Genomic DNA, 17,296 nt, shown 5'->3' on the forward strand with positions numbered 1-17,296 from the left:
GCAACTTTTAATATTTTCATTTTTCCAATAATAAATTTGAGAGCCCTCGAACCGGGAACTTCTTCAGAAGAACTTGCACCCTTGATCTTGCGTATCAGATTCGCGTTCAAAGCGGCCGGGGCAGAAAGAAACGCGAGTTCAGCCGCTTAATGAAATTCAGAGTGAGTAGATACCGCGAAATAGAGGGCTCTGCAAGTGATACTCCTGAACTTTTCGAATCACCTCTCTCACGTCAAACCTTGGTACGCTTCGGCCACGGCACGAACATTGCTTATCGCGATTTTACGATGTTAGAAAAAATGAATGAGATTATACATAATAGAATACTCTGTACATATTGATAAGATACTTAAATTGAGTTGAAAGCTCTACTAACCGTACTTCACTTCTTTTAAAAGTTTCGAAACTTGGTTTAACCTTGTTCACTGTTCAAGAAATTGTTGCATTAAAATTCGATGAATCGAACTGGATGGACGTTGACATTCGATTAAAGAAAACGGTTTTCCGTGTAACTCGATTATATAAATATGACGTATTTAATAGCTTAGTAATAAATAGTTTATTAGAAGAAGTGACTGAAAAGCAAGAGGGGATTCTTGGATCAAATTAAACTGACTGGGTACAAGACAATTAACTTTAAACAATTTCTGTTAAAGATATTTATTATCCACAGCAGTAATGCAATTAACATGTATTTTTGTTCCCTTATGCAGACTTGAAATTCGATGTTAACACAGAAAACACAGAGAATTCAGTACAATTGCGAATTTCCCCCAAAAAACTGCGACGTTTCATTCGCGGAATACAATTTCCAAACTCTTAATCTCGTTTCCATGTTTCTGGGAGGAGGCGAGAAGTAATTTCAATCATCATTAAAAAACAAACAGCGGACGCCAGCATGCGACGCAGCTCATTTGAAATTAAAAACGAGTAGAATAATCATAACACCTTAAAATCTTCGCACCCTCGCGAAAGTTCCTCGCCCTTGGGACTAGCCGGCGGAAACTTTTCCGCAGCTTCAGATACTCTCATCGTTTCCCTTCGCTTTTCACATTTTCGCCGCTCGCCGCATCTGTGTCCTTTCAAATTCACGTTCATCGAACATTTTCCAACATTCGACAATAGATAACGGTATTCAGGAATATTGGTCGAAGTAGACCCCAGGTCCGCGTGTGCCGATTCCTACCACTGTCTCGCGGAACAATAGCGTCATAAACTTTTCCCATTGGGAGACACTCGCAAACTCGCCGTGGTCGGATCGCAACTTGACTATACTTTTTAATTAAGTTTTTCACGTGTGCCTCACGTCGAATGAAATATTTTCACCGTTACTGAAAATGGAAAAAGTTGAAATTTTCAAAATGCCCGTATCAAAATGAGAAAATCACATTATTCTCTACCTTTCCGGCGGTTGCGTCAAATTCTCGCAAGTTAGTTGCAAACGAGAACAATTGTTCGTAAATCAGACTAACCGTTCCCATTCCGTAACTATTATTACAATTATTGGCTACACTTCTACAATTACAGATACAAAGTATAAGATACAATTTAGAGTTGCTTGTTTATTATACCAGTAAATTTGACATTTCGGGGTCTATGGAATTCGTCTCTACCACCGCAACTGTAAACACTCAGAAATGTCTCTCGTTTAGAGTAAGCCTCCTACACGACAACGAAATGAAAATTCATCAAACATAGCTTGAATTGTACATATGTTGCTTTCCGTAGATGAAGTTGATGAAACAACAAAGTCATAAAATGTTGAGTTCGTCCTTAGTACTCAGAACGCTTAAATCACTCAATACCAACGCACCAATCAACAAGTAACTGTATCCGTGTCCCACAAAGCATCAATCCCGATCCTGACGCCCTGAGGATGGTTAAAACCAACAGGACCTTATACAGGTACCAGAGAAAACCGAGAAGAACAAGTGAAAAGAAAAGAAACAATCAAGAAGACACGGTCATAAATTACAAGAGAAATGATAGGGCACGGGTACGGCAGGGTAAACGACAAGTAACCAAAGAACCAGGTATTACCTTGTCGAGAGAGGCGATACGAGACGAAAAACGAACCAGAAAAGGGTTAGAATGGGAGCGGTCCCGGTCGGAGGGCCGCGTGTCCCGGCGGCACAGGTGATGCCGATCGAAGGTGCAACCTGGCCATTTAATATGTCCAGGTTGTAGCCGGGGCCATCGGCCTTTGCCGTGCTTCGGTTTTAATCTTTGGGGGGTCGAAAGCAACGCGCGGAGAGCCCGGCCCCGGAGTCGGCATGAATAAAACATGAGGCGCGAAGCGCCTTCCCTAATTGCGTGGACCGTTTAAATGCTTGGCTAAGAGAGAAGCTTCTCGTCCTCGTAACGCCATGCTGTATACCTATATACCATGTTGGTATATCTTTTAGAAGGTGCGAGCTGAATGGCGCAGAAAATGGGGAGGGGGTAGGGTTTCAGGGGGATGACAGGGTGGGACCCAACGTCTTGAGGGTTTAAGCGGCCGGGGGCTCGAGTTTGTTTTAGCGTCGTGCATTATTCTTCATTACCCGAATATTTCGAGGCGCGCCTTAACAACGTGTACCACGGGAATATTTACGCTACCCTTAATTGTCACGGGGGACTGTCGCGTCGCGTTCTCGCGATTACGATACGGATAATTCGATTTTCCCAATTAAGGACAAATTTCGAGGTTAGGCTGGGCGGGGTCCAATCATCGCGCGATTTTCGAGATGGAATTATGCCTCGGACTGATTCTCGCCCTCCACAGTTCTCGGACGACCTCCGCGGTCTGGTAATTCGCTCCTCTTCGAGGCGGAGCCCCGAAACTAAACCTCGAACGGTTCATTAAGTTTTTCGCTGTTTCGAAATCTGATTACGACAGCGACGCGTTTTCAGAGATTTTACGATTCGCCTCGCGCGTGGAAGTTGCTGATTTTAATAAGCTTTATCCGCAGGGAACTTGGAAGGAAAATTGGGGGACGGTTGGTTGGGGCTTTGGGGAGTGCTGGCGGAGGTGTTCGGTGGTGGAGATATGGCAAACGGCGTTTCTAACCCTGATTATCGTAATGAACGGAAGATATTTTCAATTTAAGAAGAACGATCTATGCGTTATTAAACTGTTTAAGGATTAATCTTGAGTCTTCCTCGATTATGTTTAACGCGTAGACAAAATTAAACTCGAGCTGGTCTTTAATATCGCTAATTTATATATTAGCAAAGTGTATGCTAAAATATTCGTGTCTGCAATAATATAGAATGTAATGTACTTAATAAAGTTTGGTAGAAGTTTAGTTTTATTATTAAATTTTGAAAGTTTATATTTAACATTTAGACATACACAGAGTTCTAAATGGTTAAAATAATCGTCAATTTTCAATAAGGTATTTGATGACTTCTTGATTTTGTACACCGAAGTCATAATATGAAACACATATGTTAAAGAAAACTTACATTAGTGCATTAATGCAAAGTAATTTTAGCAACGTAGTTACGTAACGTAATTAAGTAAAATAATGGACTTCCTACTTTAAATTCTTGTTATCCTTTTTTGTATAAACATTAGCTGCAGCCAACAACCGTACAATCTAAAGATACAGTTAACCGCTAAAATAACGGACACCTAGAATAGATTATAAAATACAAGACTTTTCAACCCACTGTATTATCTATCATATTATTATAAAAAAAGAAGTTCCATATTCAAGTCACTTTATTCCACGTCCGCAAGCCATCACAGACAACATTCACACGAGACCTAAAGGCGATACTTCTATCGGCCTGCACAGAACATTGACACCCTTATCTACTACAGATTGAGGTGAGTCCAGTTTATCTAAACTCGTTTCACCTGACCGCTTCGTCTCGCTCTCCTCGCGCGTCGCGGCGCGTTATATGCTCGGGATGGGCTGTCGAGCAATTTGCAATGAGTTCGAATTAAAGGCTGTCACCCACTTAACAGCATAGCATCAGAACCTTTAGTTGTCCCCACACTGGTATTGTTTATCGCACATTTAACGTATCGACATCAATACGACATCAGTGTACGTATTATCGACAATGTCTATAAAAAATAGCACATAGGTATGTCAAAGTTTAACCTTTTTAGAACGTATGTCGTTATTTCAGAGATATCAAATGTTCACATCGGAAATGCACAGTTGCGAATAAATAATTTAATTATCAGTACTATTTACATAGTACTCCTTATCTGTACATATTTAAGAGTTTAATATATAATTTAGTTCTTTTTGCTAAAGCTTTTGAATACTTTAAAAAATTCTCGTCCGTGAAGAGTTAATATCGAAGAATTGGCTTAGTAGCGCTACTGCCCGACAAAGATGAAAATAGTGGAAAAGAAAGAAGGAGCAATGTAATGTCGAGATATTAATTATTAAAAAATATTAAGATATTGTTTCCTATTCATACGTTACAAACAGCGAGCGATAAACGAGCGAACGCTTAACCGGTACAATATTCTTTCCAAGTATCAGCGTTACCTAAAACAATAGTAGATTTGATACATTCGCGGCCTGAAAGGCTGTAGTTATTCGATGCTTTCGGGAAAAAGCCGTAACCAATAGCAAAGTTTCTCAGCATTTCGCCGTCATTGCAGTTGGTTTCATCAAGGGTCCAAGTTTAGTGTGTCAAAGACATTAGCAAAACTTTCCTATCACACACGACTTACTCCCGAAAGCTTCGAATAACAACTGCACGTAATAATGTAAAAGCGTTCAGCACTGTTAACTAGACGACAGTTTTAACCCCGTATATGTTGAATTTTCCAAGTAACAGTATTATTCACCAACTGCAAATCAAGTACTAGTCTTGTTCCTATTTGTTTATGAACATGAAAATGCCATTCAATTTCTAGTAAAAAAAGCTCCTCGTTTATATAGAAAAGTGAAACCGTAGTTCTGAATTAAAATTAATTAATAAGCTTAATATTAATCTTCACGCATTCGTCGTGCACGTACAGGCACGACGGGGTTAACGCTCTCAGGTGTCGTCGTTCGTCTTTCAGCGGCGTTTTTCCTGGTCGTGGTGGCACGGAACGTGAGATCGAACGGGTCCCCGCTAATAATTGTGCTTACCGGCCATCAATGCGAGAATGATAACGCGCGGCGGCGTTCTCGAGGGCGAACGCGGCTCTGCTCTCGTGTCGTTATAATAGTCGGGACCTCCTTTCGCAAGATTTACAGCTCGCACGGCAGAAGTGGCTCTTTATCCTTAACAACCGGCTCGGATGGACTGGTTCCCCGTTGCAGGAACAAACGGGGGGACGTGCCGATACGAGCTAACGACGACGCGGCGCGGTGTTCGACGCGCGTCACCGCAACCTGCAATTCCGAGATGGAATAATAGACGAACGGCCGTGTGGGTCGGGTTTATGGCGCATGCCAGAGAGCGTCGCCGTGCGACCGCGACCATGAAATTTCGCGACGTTAAGGTTAATTGGTATTATTCGTTATTAAGAACTAATTGGTATTAACCAGGTGACGTTTATTCTTCGATGCGACCGGGAAGGCGCGACCGGTTCGGGGTAAACGAGGCAAAAGAAATTTCTATGCAAATTCTGGATTGTAAACGGAAGTTACGAGGCTAATTTTCGAGTGGCTTTTACCCCCACGTTATTGATGAAGATTTCGAGTACTTGGGTACGTGCGCTGGCTAGTACGCCAGGGTTTAAAAGTTTCGAATGCTTACTGGAAGTAGTTTAAATTTACGTAGTGGGCACAATTTCTATAGGTATATTATCATTCAAATTATTTATCATGTTTATTCTAAGTCAAGTTTGAATACTAAGAATGCGAGAGACATTATATAGCGTTTAAAATTCAAATAATACTATAAATACGCCCAGTACTGTAGTAGTCGTGATATTTTATAGAGAATGGAAGTAAGTAGTAACACAGTTAAATATTTCTTACCTTTAGGTAAGTAATACTTATCTTTATGTGCTTTACATTTTAACAAACTAAAGTGATGTAATGTTTCACTGAACTTTGCGTTTAGTTCATACATTATCGCATAGTTTAATGAAATATTAAAATTTTTTAAATAATTTTATTACACTATAAGTAGACTTTGTGTAGCGAAGTCTTCATCGAGATGCAGAGAAGCTTTTTTGGCAATAGTGACATAAAATAGTCTGGAGTTGTAATTTTAAATAAACATATGTTAATAATTGTAGTGTCACCATTTTCCATAACTGCTACATATAAGACCAAACGCAGAAAGTAATAGGTATATATTATGAAAACACAATAACTGGGTTTTTAGTAATATTTATCGGGCTTCCAAGCTATAATCTGTTTCCATATTGAGAACAAACATAATTTCAACCAACAAAAGTGGTTTCTCTCTCTTACCAAAATGTATTATAAAGTATTATGTTATGGAATAAATAAATGCCTTCCTAACGAAACATTCTCTACAAAAAAGTTCAATATCGCATGCACATAAAAAAGGAAAAAAAGCAGAGATTTGTATCCCTTGCTAACGCCAGACATACAGCATATTGCAATAACTTGCATCATCGTTAACATAAATATCTAAGCGACGCGCGTACCCTGACGGCCCAGCGTCGCCGCCATTCCCACCCTTCACGGGCAATTCGACAAGCCCGCGGTCCATGTTTCCACCGATTTCATATTTTCCGGTTTAATGTCCTCCGCCGGCCGCCATTACCGTTTAACTTATTATTAGCGTCGCGAGTGATAACGTGCAGTCACCGATATTCATTCCCCCTTCGCTGTAATTCCTGTTTCACCCGCCATTTCACCACAGTTACGTCCTGCTCGCAGCCTACACGTGCCATTCAGAGTGTCTTTTTGCGAGCCGCGTATTCGAGAAAGCGTCGCGTCGCGCTGCGCGTAGCGTGTGTGGTCCGTGTTGTCGAAAAGCAAAAAGAGTAAGAAAAAAGACGATGTCTTTCACGAGAGAACCGGACCACTTTGTTTTGAACCATCGAAAAACCGTGTCCGCCCGCCCCGGAGCCGAATGACGGACGGACCGCATTAAATTGACCGGAGCGCGGCGGCGGCGGCGGTGGCGGCGGCCGGGAGATACCGTGGCGAACTTAAATTTTCCATTGCGTTAACCGCTCCGCGGACGATTCTCTGGTTCGGCGAAATTAGCGGGGACGCGACATCGTCTCTGCCCACTATCTCGAACGGCGTACGCTCGCCTGTATTATGCAAACCGTTGACCAGGGGAATTGACATGCGGGCGGGCTTATCGGATTCGGGCCGTGTAGACACATGGAAAAAAGAAAGCGTGCCGGCCCCCACGGGGGCTTTGCGCGTTGAAAATTTGAACGGTCGACCGCGAATTTCGCTGCTTGTTTGCTAAAACTCGATCTACCGTGCGAATAACGTTCAAACGGAAATATTCCTGCACTTATTAGTTTCCGGAAATTGTTTGGAACGGGATGTTTGCTTTTTATGCACATTGAATATGAGTTTAACATGTTTATGGAGTATATATTTTTACCGAGTGAAATTAAGTAATTACTTCGATACTTCGGTGGTTGGTATCGTGCAGTGATTTTTAACAGCTGGGTATTATCAGTTGGTATCACGTATGCGCCTTTTTAATGTCTTTAAGATATAGTTTCTACTATACTAAATTATAATACCTATTTTTAATATTTTATGTTTAACCGAAAATACTTCAAAATAATAGAAATCAATGAATGTTGTAATTTGTAGTTCAGTTAACAATAGTTGTATTAGTTTCTAAACATCGAAGCGTTTGCTTTTATAGTTTGTGTATATGTATAGGGGTTTTCAGAAAATGTTAATGGTGGGTAGTAAATTAAATTTACGATAAAGTGTCTACTTGCTACAGTGTCGGCGATGGTTAACGTTAAATGTAATTTGGTTTTTGTTTTTAATCATGTATGTCAAGGTACAATTAGATTACATTAGAATGTTGAATAATGTTAATGTTCATCATTAATATTTTTTTAAGCATTTATTATTTAAAAAAGAAAACGTTTTCTCAGTACCGATTCTTCTTTGTAATAACATCATATAATGAAGATAATAAGTACATTCACTGCGCCATTACCGTATCAAAAATATGTGACTGAGTTTATAGCACAATCAGGGATGTACATTTGGTTGACGTAAATGGCTTTTTTATAATCCTGTAAGAGATAAAGGCACATTAATATGTTACCTTGTTAATTTATTTATCAATTCACAGTATTAAGTTTCATTTCATTTTTTCTACGAATTTATACACAACAACAAACAAGATTTTCACTGACACTAAATTTTTCAAAGAATAATAAAACCGGAATAACAATAAAGTGTGTCATAGAACTGAAATTGCATTTATTATACAAAATTTGTACAACTTTAGCATTATTTTCTACTCTCTTTCTGATACATTATACACTTTCGCATAAGCATCGCCGACATTTTGTACATTTCTATATACTATAACTGCATAAAGATGCATTCTCTATTTACATTTTCTAATTTGACGTAACTACACGCTATTGAAAAAACCTTTTCAACAGCTCTCAGAGCACACATTCGCAGACGGAATCTTCACGCCACTATCCATAGGAAAGCCAGAATCAATTCAGATAGAATATCGAGGCAAACACCACGGCGAAACGGCTTGATAACGGGTCCCGGTATCACCGGCGATAAGATTAAACCTACAATACAGCCACGGTTGCGCAATAATCCTTTGTCTTTTCCGTTCTCGGCGCCTGTGCCTCTTCCCTGACCACCTGCGATCGTTAACCGAATAGCTTGGTCGACGGGCACTATGCGCCTACTTTTTCGACAAATCTTCCAGATCAGCGGACACGCGTTTGCAATTTTGAGTTTGAATGCCGCGAGAATGACCCTATACACCGAGGACATTCTAGCCGCGGGAAGATTGAGGGAACGTCGTGGCCGCACTTTGGCCACGGCAATAAACGTTATCGCGATACGACGCGAGGCTGTCTCCTTAAAGGGCCCCGTCGCGTTTCTCTCGCGAAATCAAGAAGACATTCCCGGCACTTAGCAAACGAACTTTTGCCGGGCGTGAGAGTCGCGAATCGTGTACCCTTCGTGTTTTATCTGGCTGTTCGCCATCCGGACGATGTTCCTATTCGCCCGTCGGCTGGCTATTGCTTCGAGGAATTTCAGGAGCCCGATTATTGAACCCCGTGGAAATTTGTCCCGTCCCCGTGCGATCTGATACCGCGGGGCAAATTGAATTCCGGTTTTCGATTCCGTATCAGCGGAACGTGTGTAACGAATAATCGGACACGGTCTTCTTAATCCCAAATTATTGTTTCACCGCGAATCTATGTTCCACGTTCAATCCTGGGGCTTCTTTCTCTTTTCGTCATCCTATAAGCGAAAGGACTGTTTACTTTGATCGACTTTTACGGATTTCGATGGAACGGACGTTTCTTTTCCTTCTTTTTTGAAGCGGGCAAAGTTTCCCGAAGTTGATCGAATATGTCCTGAAACGTTCACTTCCACGCGGACGTTAGAAATTTTATTTCGTATAAATTTTGTTTTAATAACATAGTTAAAAGATATAAATCAAGTCTTTTATATATTTATATTTTGTTATCCTTCTAAGAATTATAATAACATGCTTTTCTCTGATAATAGTTTTTAAGAGTTAACTAAAGGAATGTTAGATTAAGAATTTTAAACATTCATTTTTCGGGAAGTAAAAATGTTGTATTCCTATCAGATGGCTATAATTAATAATTTTCTTAATATAATAATTTAGGACAAATTTATTATAATACTATTTAGTACACAAATTAATTTTATAAAATATGTCTATTAATGCTGTTTTTCCGATGACAATTAAACAAAAAGTCGATTTTTAAATTTAATTAAAGTGGCAGTAATGTGAATGGAAATTTTAATTTTTTGATATGAAATTTTTCCTTTTGTATACCACAAGGAAACTACAAATCAAATAAGCAATTCGGGGCGTAAGAAATTGTGAAAAGTAAATCAATTAAAGTCTCAATTTTTAGGTAACTGTAGATAACGCGTTTTCGAAAATCTGGACTCAGAAAAATGCATTTAAAGTTTGAGAAATTGTGTGACCTATGACGAGCGTTATCTTTCCATAAATCATTGATATCAGGTCCGTGAAAAAATCGTTTGAATTTGAAGCATTCTCTCTGACTCTATACATGTAACAGATAGGTATACTTTTCGAAGTTTTTTAAAAAGCTCTACAGCTCAATAAGAATTTATTGTTTTTTACTACACTAATACAACACCAACAAATACAATTCATTTTTAGGTGGTTATACAATATATGTGGGAATTATGGACATTAAATAATAAAATTTAACCTTTTAACTATTTCTTAAAAATAATCATCCTTGAAAATTCTGAAACATAATTAAAAAATAATAGCATATAAATAAAAAAATCAGAATTTTCTTGAAAAAAATTCTGTTACCACCATTTAATATCTTTGGACATCAGTTAATTCTATTATATTCTCGGAGTACACAGATGTCAAAAGATACTTAAAAAACCACTTACAAAATTTGAAGTGGACGTAGCTCGTGCTGTCTCACTTATCACGTAAATTCGTAAAAGAACGTATATAAATTTTTGATCAAGCCAACGAGATACTTGAATAATTTCTTTCAAAGTATTATGCTTTTCTTAATCTCACGAATTTCTACATTAGACTTATCTTTAGAATCATGAATCAACAAGAATCTGAAGTAGAAATCAATTTTTTGAAATTCTCCAACGATTATATCCCTGAAAGTAAATATTCGAGAATGTTAATGGATTTCATTGACCCTTTCGTGACCGGTATTAAGTAAGATGGGAAATAGTATTCGCTTTAGTATCCTCTAAAGCGAGTCTGTAATCGAGTGCGAGTATAAAGCGGCGCAGCCCTCCTAGGTGCAGTCTTATCTGCGCTTTCTAAATTACAGTGTATCAAGTAATGGCTTTTAAGGCCGTTGCTTGCATAAAAAGTCCGCGCGGGACTGCATGTTACCGCGTTCTTTGCCCGGGACTTGCCGTACTTCTATCGCGTCGGAGTCACTTCGTATCTTGACAGCTTTGATTTTTCTCGTGTTCGTTAAAGTGAAGAGAGGAACTGCTAGATCTTTCGATACACCGGACGCGGTATTAAGGAAAACCGTTATTAACGAAAAGATATATAACTGGAAAACCGCATTTATTCCGCGAGAAGAGATTATATACTGTGTAACAAAAAGACGTTAACTCGCGACTTGATAGAAACTACAATCTCGAGTGTAAAAGTTCCAGCGTAGATGAGTTCGCAAATACTTCTTTCAAAAGTTATTACTGAAAGACTTTATGCGCTATGAATTTTTATTCAAGCTAATCCCTTTTCATCTTTACCTTCGAATATATTAAGATACAAAGTTCTTTAAAGAATCATTTTTAAACGTGATGAAGTTTTATGGAAGAACGATGACAGGATTCAAAGTTTCATTTATTTAATGATAAGAAAATAAGACGTGCACGAGAATGTGAAAGATATTTATAATGATTGTTATAATTAATATTTTCACGCGAAAAATTAGTATTTGCAAATGTCATTTATTAAACATTCTTTAGTGTTTAGAGCGACAAGTTAGAACCTTGGCACTTTTTAAAAATATGATGCCAACAAACAGCTGAGTAATTCAGTAAAAAATCTATCACGTACACCGTTATAGTTTATTAATTCTATTTTCTTCCACTTTACTTTATTGATCGAAAACTTGAAAAGTCCATAAAAGATGGTTAACTAATTGGTTTTACCTAACACGATAAAACTATACTAAAGTAAAGTCGACAGATCTTGAAATATTAACATATTATTCTGAATATAATACACATCAAGTTACATTGTTATTGCACAGTTAATTATACTTTCAAACGTGTAAAAGTTAACGAACTTAAAATCAAACCAAGTCAATTCATAATAGTATTATCAGGAAGCGTTAATAAAAATGCTTTCAGAAAATACAATGTTCCGTACTTTCCTTACATTTAATCCGCGACTATTAAACAAAATCGTCATTCCAGCTATACAATGCAGCTAAATCTCAGTAGAAGAACTTTACACCGGCTCAGCCAATGGTGAGGCAGCAGCGCAACCGTGATCCAATGAAATGGAACAAAGGATAAAAGAGTTGTTATCCAGTGAAACGATAAATCTTGTCTACTAACCTCTATAGTCCCACTGGTAACCCCAAACACTGTAACTGTAAAGACGACGTGCTGTACACGCGGACCTGCATTTAGTAAATGCCGTTCACCGAACCTCCTCCACTCACAATCGAATTCTTTATTGCGTCTGAAGTCAGTAGCCTTTTCTCATCGCAACGTTTAGCCCATATAAATGTTCCGCGAACCGAGGTGAACGAATGAATATTAGCATCACGCGTTTTCAATTTCTCCATGACGCATTCACTCCGTATTTGCGATTGAATTTCCCCGACTGAATCGTCGTGTATATATTTGTTCGAGGGATGAAATTCGTCGCAGCGAGGTTGCCTTTTGACTCCTCAATCCGTTGCAATTTCTTTGAACGGGTCGACACCAACCCCACCGCCATCTTAATTGCGTCCATCCCGGTAACACTGTTGAACCGAAACAAGAGGAGAGTAAGCCGAGGAAAGCGCGCGAAAGAACCGGCAGTTGCGCTGATATTCTCGAAGAAAGGAAAAGCTGGCGAACCGAGTCGAGTGCTCGGCTTCTCGAGACGGGCACACTCGAAGATTGTTGTGTATAGAAAAGGAATCGTTTCATGCCCTTCCCCAGGAAGCAGTTTCACAGATTTCCCTATGCAGCATCAGCCTTTTCACCCTTCAGCAAAGGAAACTTTGTATCTAATTTCCCGGCGTCGTTCTTTGAAAATTACTTTCATCGTGGAAAGCGTCTTCGGGGATTCGTTCATCGATCACACCTGCCAGCCTGGAAGCTGCCTTGAATTACATTACTCCAGTAATAGTAGCTACCATTTCATCATCGGTCTTTGAAAAGTGAGTTCCGAATACGGGCTAACTGAATTATGGAAACGTGTATACCAACATTGGCTAGCTAACGAAATACTGCAGAAACAATTTTATATTTTTGTGAACAGAGCACAGAGTTCGCGCGGAAGGCGGTACATCAAAGGATCTGTTCGCCAGCACGAAACATGTCCAGACGTGTCTATAATATTGAGTACCGCACTGGTTGCGATCGACTAGCAAGCTCTAGTGTGAATACGATACTATTTCTCTCGGCGAGCAGTTCCCGAACAGTTTGCGTAGCTGGTCGCGCGTAGCTCGCGAACGGTTCACTTGAGTCTGGACTAGGCCTTAGCCATTTCTTTTTCCTCTCGTTAGCCGGCGGCGCATCAGCCATTCTAAGCACCTTCGCCCGGGGTCGCGGTGTATTAAATTAGACGGTGACGTGGACGAGCGAAGGAGGCCCTCGAATGCGATGCGGGGGCGCACCGGAGCTCATCAAGAGTCAGAGGCCCATTCAGCCGGTCATTGTCTGCGGTAATGGAATGTATTAATATCGGAGAGCCCGCGGGGCCGCCGACCGGCGCTCTACCTCTCTCGCTCTTTCTCTCTCCCTCTCTCTCCGTGTTCCTCGTCGCTCAGTTGGCTCGCTCTCCGAGTTACAACCGCGGCCTGTAGAGCGGATATGTCCCGTGGGATGGAATATTCGTATAAACCGCTGTTGCGCTGCAACCGCCGCGCACGGTGAATACTGGACCCTACGCATTAATATCTAAACGACCGGGGATGGGAGAGCGCGAGCGCCTAGAGAGAAAGAGAAAGAGAGAGAGAGAGAGAGAGAGAGAGAGAGAGAGAAAGAGAGAGAGGGAGAGAGAGGGAGAGAGAGAGAGAGAGAGAGAGAAGGGGATGAAACGCGATGTGCCGGCGAACGAGTAACAGGGCCAACAGGGACAGGGTGCTAGGGAAACGGCGGAGAGCTGGCGCACGCGCTGCCATCGCATCGTGTATTCATGCGTTGCACTGCCGGCTACAAGAGCCGTTACATGGCCAACCCTTTGCCACTGGCGAGGTGTAATATTCTTTTTACGCCGGTGGAGCACGTCAAACATCCTTCCGTGATAATTGTATTAGAGGGCCCCGGGCGTGTGGGGTTCTAATGCTCGCGGAGAACGGGATACGGGTGTATGGTTCACGGAAACGCGGCGTTCCTCGGGTGACGAATAGTCTGTTTCTTTTCATGTAATTATTGCGGATAAAGATATTTCTGAGTTCATTTTGTTCATTTAAAGTGGTAATTTTAGCCGTTTAAATTTGGATTTCTCGCTGCAAAACTTGCGTCGACGTTTCTTAATTTAATCGTAGCTTACTTTTATAATTTATTTAAAAACATTTGAAGAATACTCAAATTCTACTTAAATGTGATGCAATTTGGGGAAATTGTAAAGGGTGGAAACCGGGTTTTCAAGTTTCGAAGTGATTCAAACTGATATATGATATTTTGATAAGTTGTATTATTAGTTTGGAAATCATTGACTAATTATCATGTCAATAATAAAACGTAAGTGAAGACCTTTAAAAATTGTAAATATTCGTCGAATTAATTATATTAACTTTATTTAACTTTTGCTAGCATTCCATTGTCCACATTGTATACTTCACTTCATGTGTACTCCTTCCTTGCATGAAACATGATATTCAGGTTGTTGTATAACTTGTTTCGTAAAGATTTGAAAGAATTAAAATCCAGCAAACAGGTACAGCCACAACCGTTATATAATAAAAATGTATTTGTGCTGGCAATAGCGTCGAATATTTATTGTTATCTTGCTGCATACTAAAAATGCGTTTTCGCATTGATATATTCAGCAAAAGAAGTTTCGGTATGCCTGAAGAGATCCAACGATTTTTGAATACAAGTATCTCGAAAATTGGTGGTAACCATTAGAAACGTGTTTTCGGCCCTGCAGTGGTCTTACATGTGCAGAGTTGACAGTGGACGCGTTAATATGTCGTCTTTCTCTTGGCCCAGTAGTTTGAAGATGGGGCTCGCGAAGGCGTCGGCTAATGAGCTACTTTGACTCTCTTGACACTGGTCGCCGAGCCAGCATCATCAACTATTAGCAAAGACGTCATCGTATTCTCGTTCGGTTAACAAGCTCGATGCTCCATTTGCGTGGACGGGACGTGTTCCTCGTAAAGTAACGGATAAATGCGAGACACGTTTTCACGCGTTCGATCAACACTTGATCGAAGTATCCGCGTCGAATTAATCGCGGAGGAAATCGCGCGGATAAGTATCGCTTCTTAGGAAGCCTTTTACGTAAATATTAATTACCAACGAACGTGGGGAACGAAACAACTCGCGCGCCGTCGCGGAAAAGTGCGAAACATGGGGAAGGCGGTGATTTAATTGCACGTTGTTACCAGCGAAATTTATTCTTCCTGGAATATGCATTAGCCAGCCCGATTAGAATTCATCAACTTTCTCGCGTGCTACTGCGAATCGAACCGCTGCTTATTATTTCTTCTTTCCTTTTCTCTCCTCGCTTCCTTCCTCGCTTCTTTCTTTTTCTGTGGCTCTTTTTGCGTGGCGCGACAGTGAGAAACGCGGAATAATTGCTGCACGCTTTCGCATATAAATGGAGAAAGAGTCGCGTCGGTCAGATTAGAAATAATTACCCCTCCGCGCTGTGCTCTCTTTGTTTACGCGCGATAACGTCTTTCGCCGTGCGCACGCAAACTCGATAAACCGGATTTTAGGCATTAATGAGCCAACGGCGCGGCGCGACGCGACGCGTTTTCAGTATTCATGGCGGACGCGTCACAATTAATGAATACCGAGGTATTAATTTTCGTTCCCTCTTTCCTCTACCTTCCTCCGTGCCCTCCCCGCGCGTTTAGACCGATTAAACTGTCTACCTTGTTTCGTCGCGATACCCCTGATTTACTCTCCATCTTGCCTCTGTTGCCGCGGCCGGAACACGGCTTCACGCGAATACACTTTTACGCGTGGGCTACGGAATATAAATGATTCGCTGAATCACCGTTTAAACGACTTTGTGAGAATAATTATGGTGGGACGGGCCACCGTATTGATTCTTGTTTGAATGTATATCAAGCTATCGTGATTACTAGTATCACGGAGGATTGGATAATCGTTAGAGAGATTAATCCATTTTTGATGGAAGAGCATTTTGCAATTATAGTAATTATAATAATGAATGATACTTAACAACATGCATGTACTTGGGCTGCGGATAATATGGTGCTAAGGTACTCGGAATATAAGTAATAAAGCAATATATAATATTGTTGTTATATAAAGGAGATAGTAGCCCTGAAACGAAACATCAAAAAAGAATACAGAACTAATCTTATTTCAACTTTGTTTAATCACGAATACGTCAGCGTTTCTTTGTGTATCGATTCAAGGATAATTTTTTTTATGTGTTTTCGAGTTATCTTTGTATTCTTCTATTGATATCAATCATGTTGTGCTGCTAAGTAACGAAGAACGAAGACAAAGATTAGTGCATCGTAATGTCAGTCAACTATGTATAAGTTATTGCTTAGAAATATTTAATATCACATGAAATTTTTTATGCAAAAACAAAGAGGAATAAATGAAAGTATCATATAGAAATAAAAGAAGTACCGATATTTATCAAATATACACATTTTTTACACTTTTTTTCGGTTTTGTCTTATCAGTTAACGCTAGACAACATTTTCCATGAACGATATACAACAGAAAAATTTGTATACGTGTCTAATCTAACCAAGTGTCAACCCATAGCATGGTTGCGTTCGATCACCCTTTCAAATTTGCTAAAATCGGACCACAGAAACGAAACACGAAAGCATTACTTTCACTCTTCCACAAGTAATTATCTTTCACGAACCTTTCTATATTTCTATGCCAAAGTAGCAACGCTCATCGTTTACCGCCTCACTATCCAGTCATCAGTTACAAACTCACCGCTCTCCGTGATCCATCGTTGCAATGGCTATTCACAGATACAAGCTGGCGTGTAACGCCGTCGTAAAGACAGAACGCACCCCCGTAGTGATGTTCGAGGGTGGTTCGCGGTATCGTGTGCGCGCCCGCTGGTCGATCGCGATTCGATGGCGCACGGCCAGCACAACAGAAGGTGTCGGGTAGATACCAATGACGAATAGTATTGATATATAGAAATAGAGAGAAAAATGGAGACAAAAGGGGAAGACAGAAAGAGAGGAATAGAGGAAAGGGACAACTAGAGAAAGAGAGAAAGAAGGAAGGAGTGAAAGAGGGAAAGAGGGAAAGAGGGAAAGAGGGAAAGA

At 40.3% G+C, this 17,296-nt stretch overlaps 1 protein-coding gene across 1 annotated transcript in view; it reads right to left on the reverse strand.

Moving 5' to 3' along the window:
• The window catches only part of LOC116424242 (discoidin domain-containing receptor 2), a 281,595-nt gene that overhangs the window by 121,927 nt on the left and 142,372 nt on the right, over window positions 1-17,296 (reverse strand). The gene's annotated exons all lie outside the window — the stretch shown is intronic.

Source organism: Nomia melanderi, chromosome 7 (genome assembly GCF_051020985.1).
Source record: "Nomia melanderi isolate GNS246 chromosome 7, iyNomMela1, whole genome shotgun sequence".
NCBI classification, from domain to species: domain Eukaryota; kingdom Metazoa; phylum Arthropoda; class Insecta; order Hymenoptera; family Halictidae; genus Nomia; species Nomia melanderi.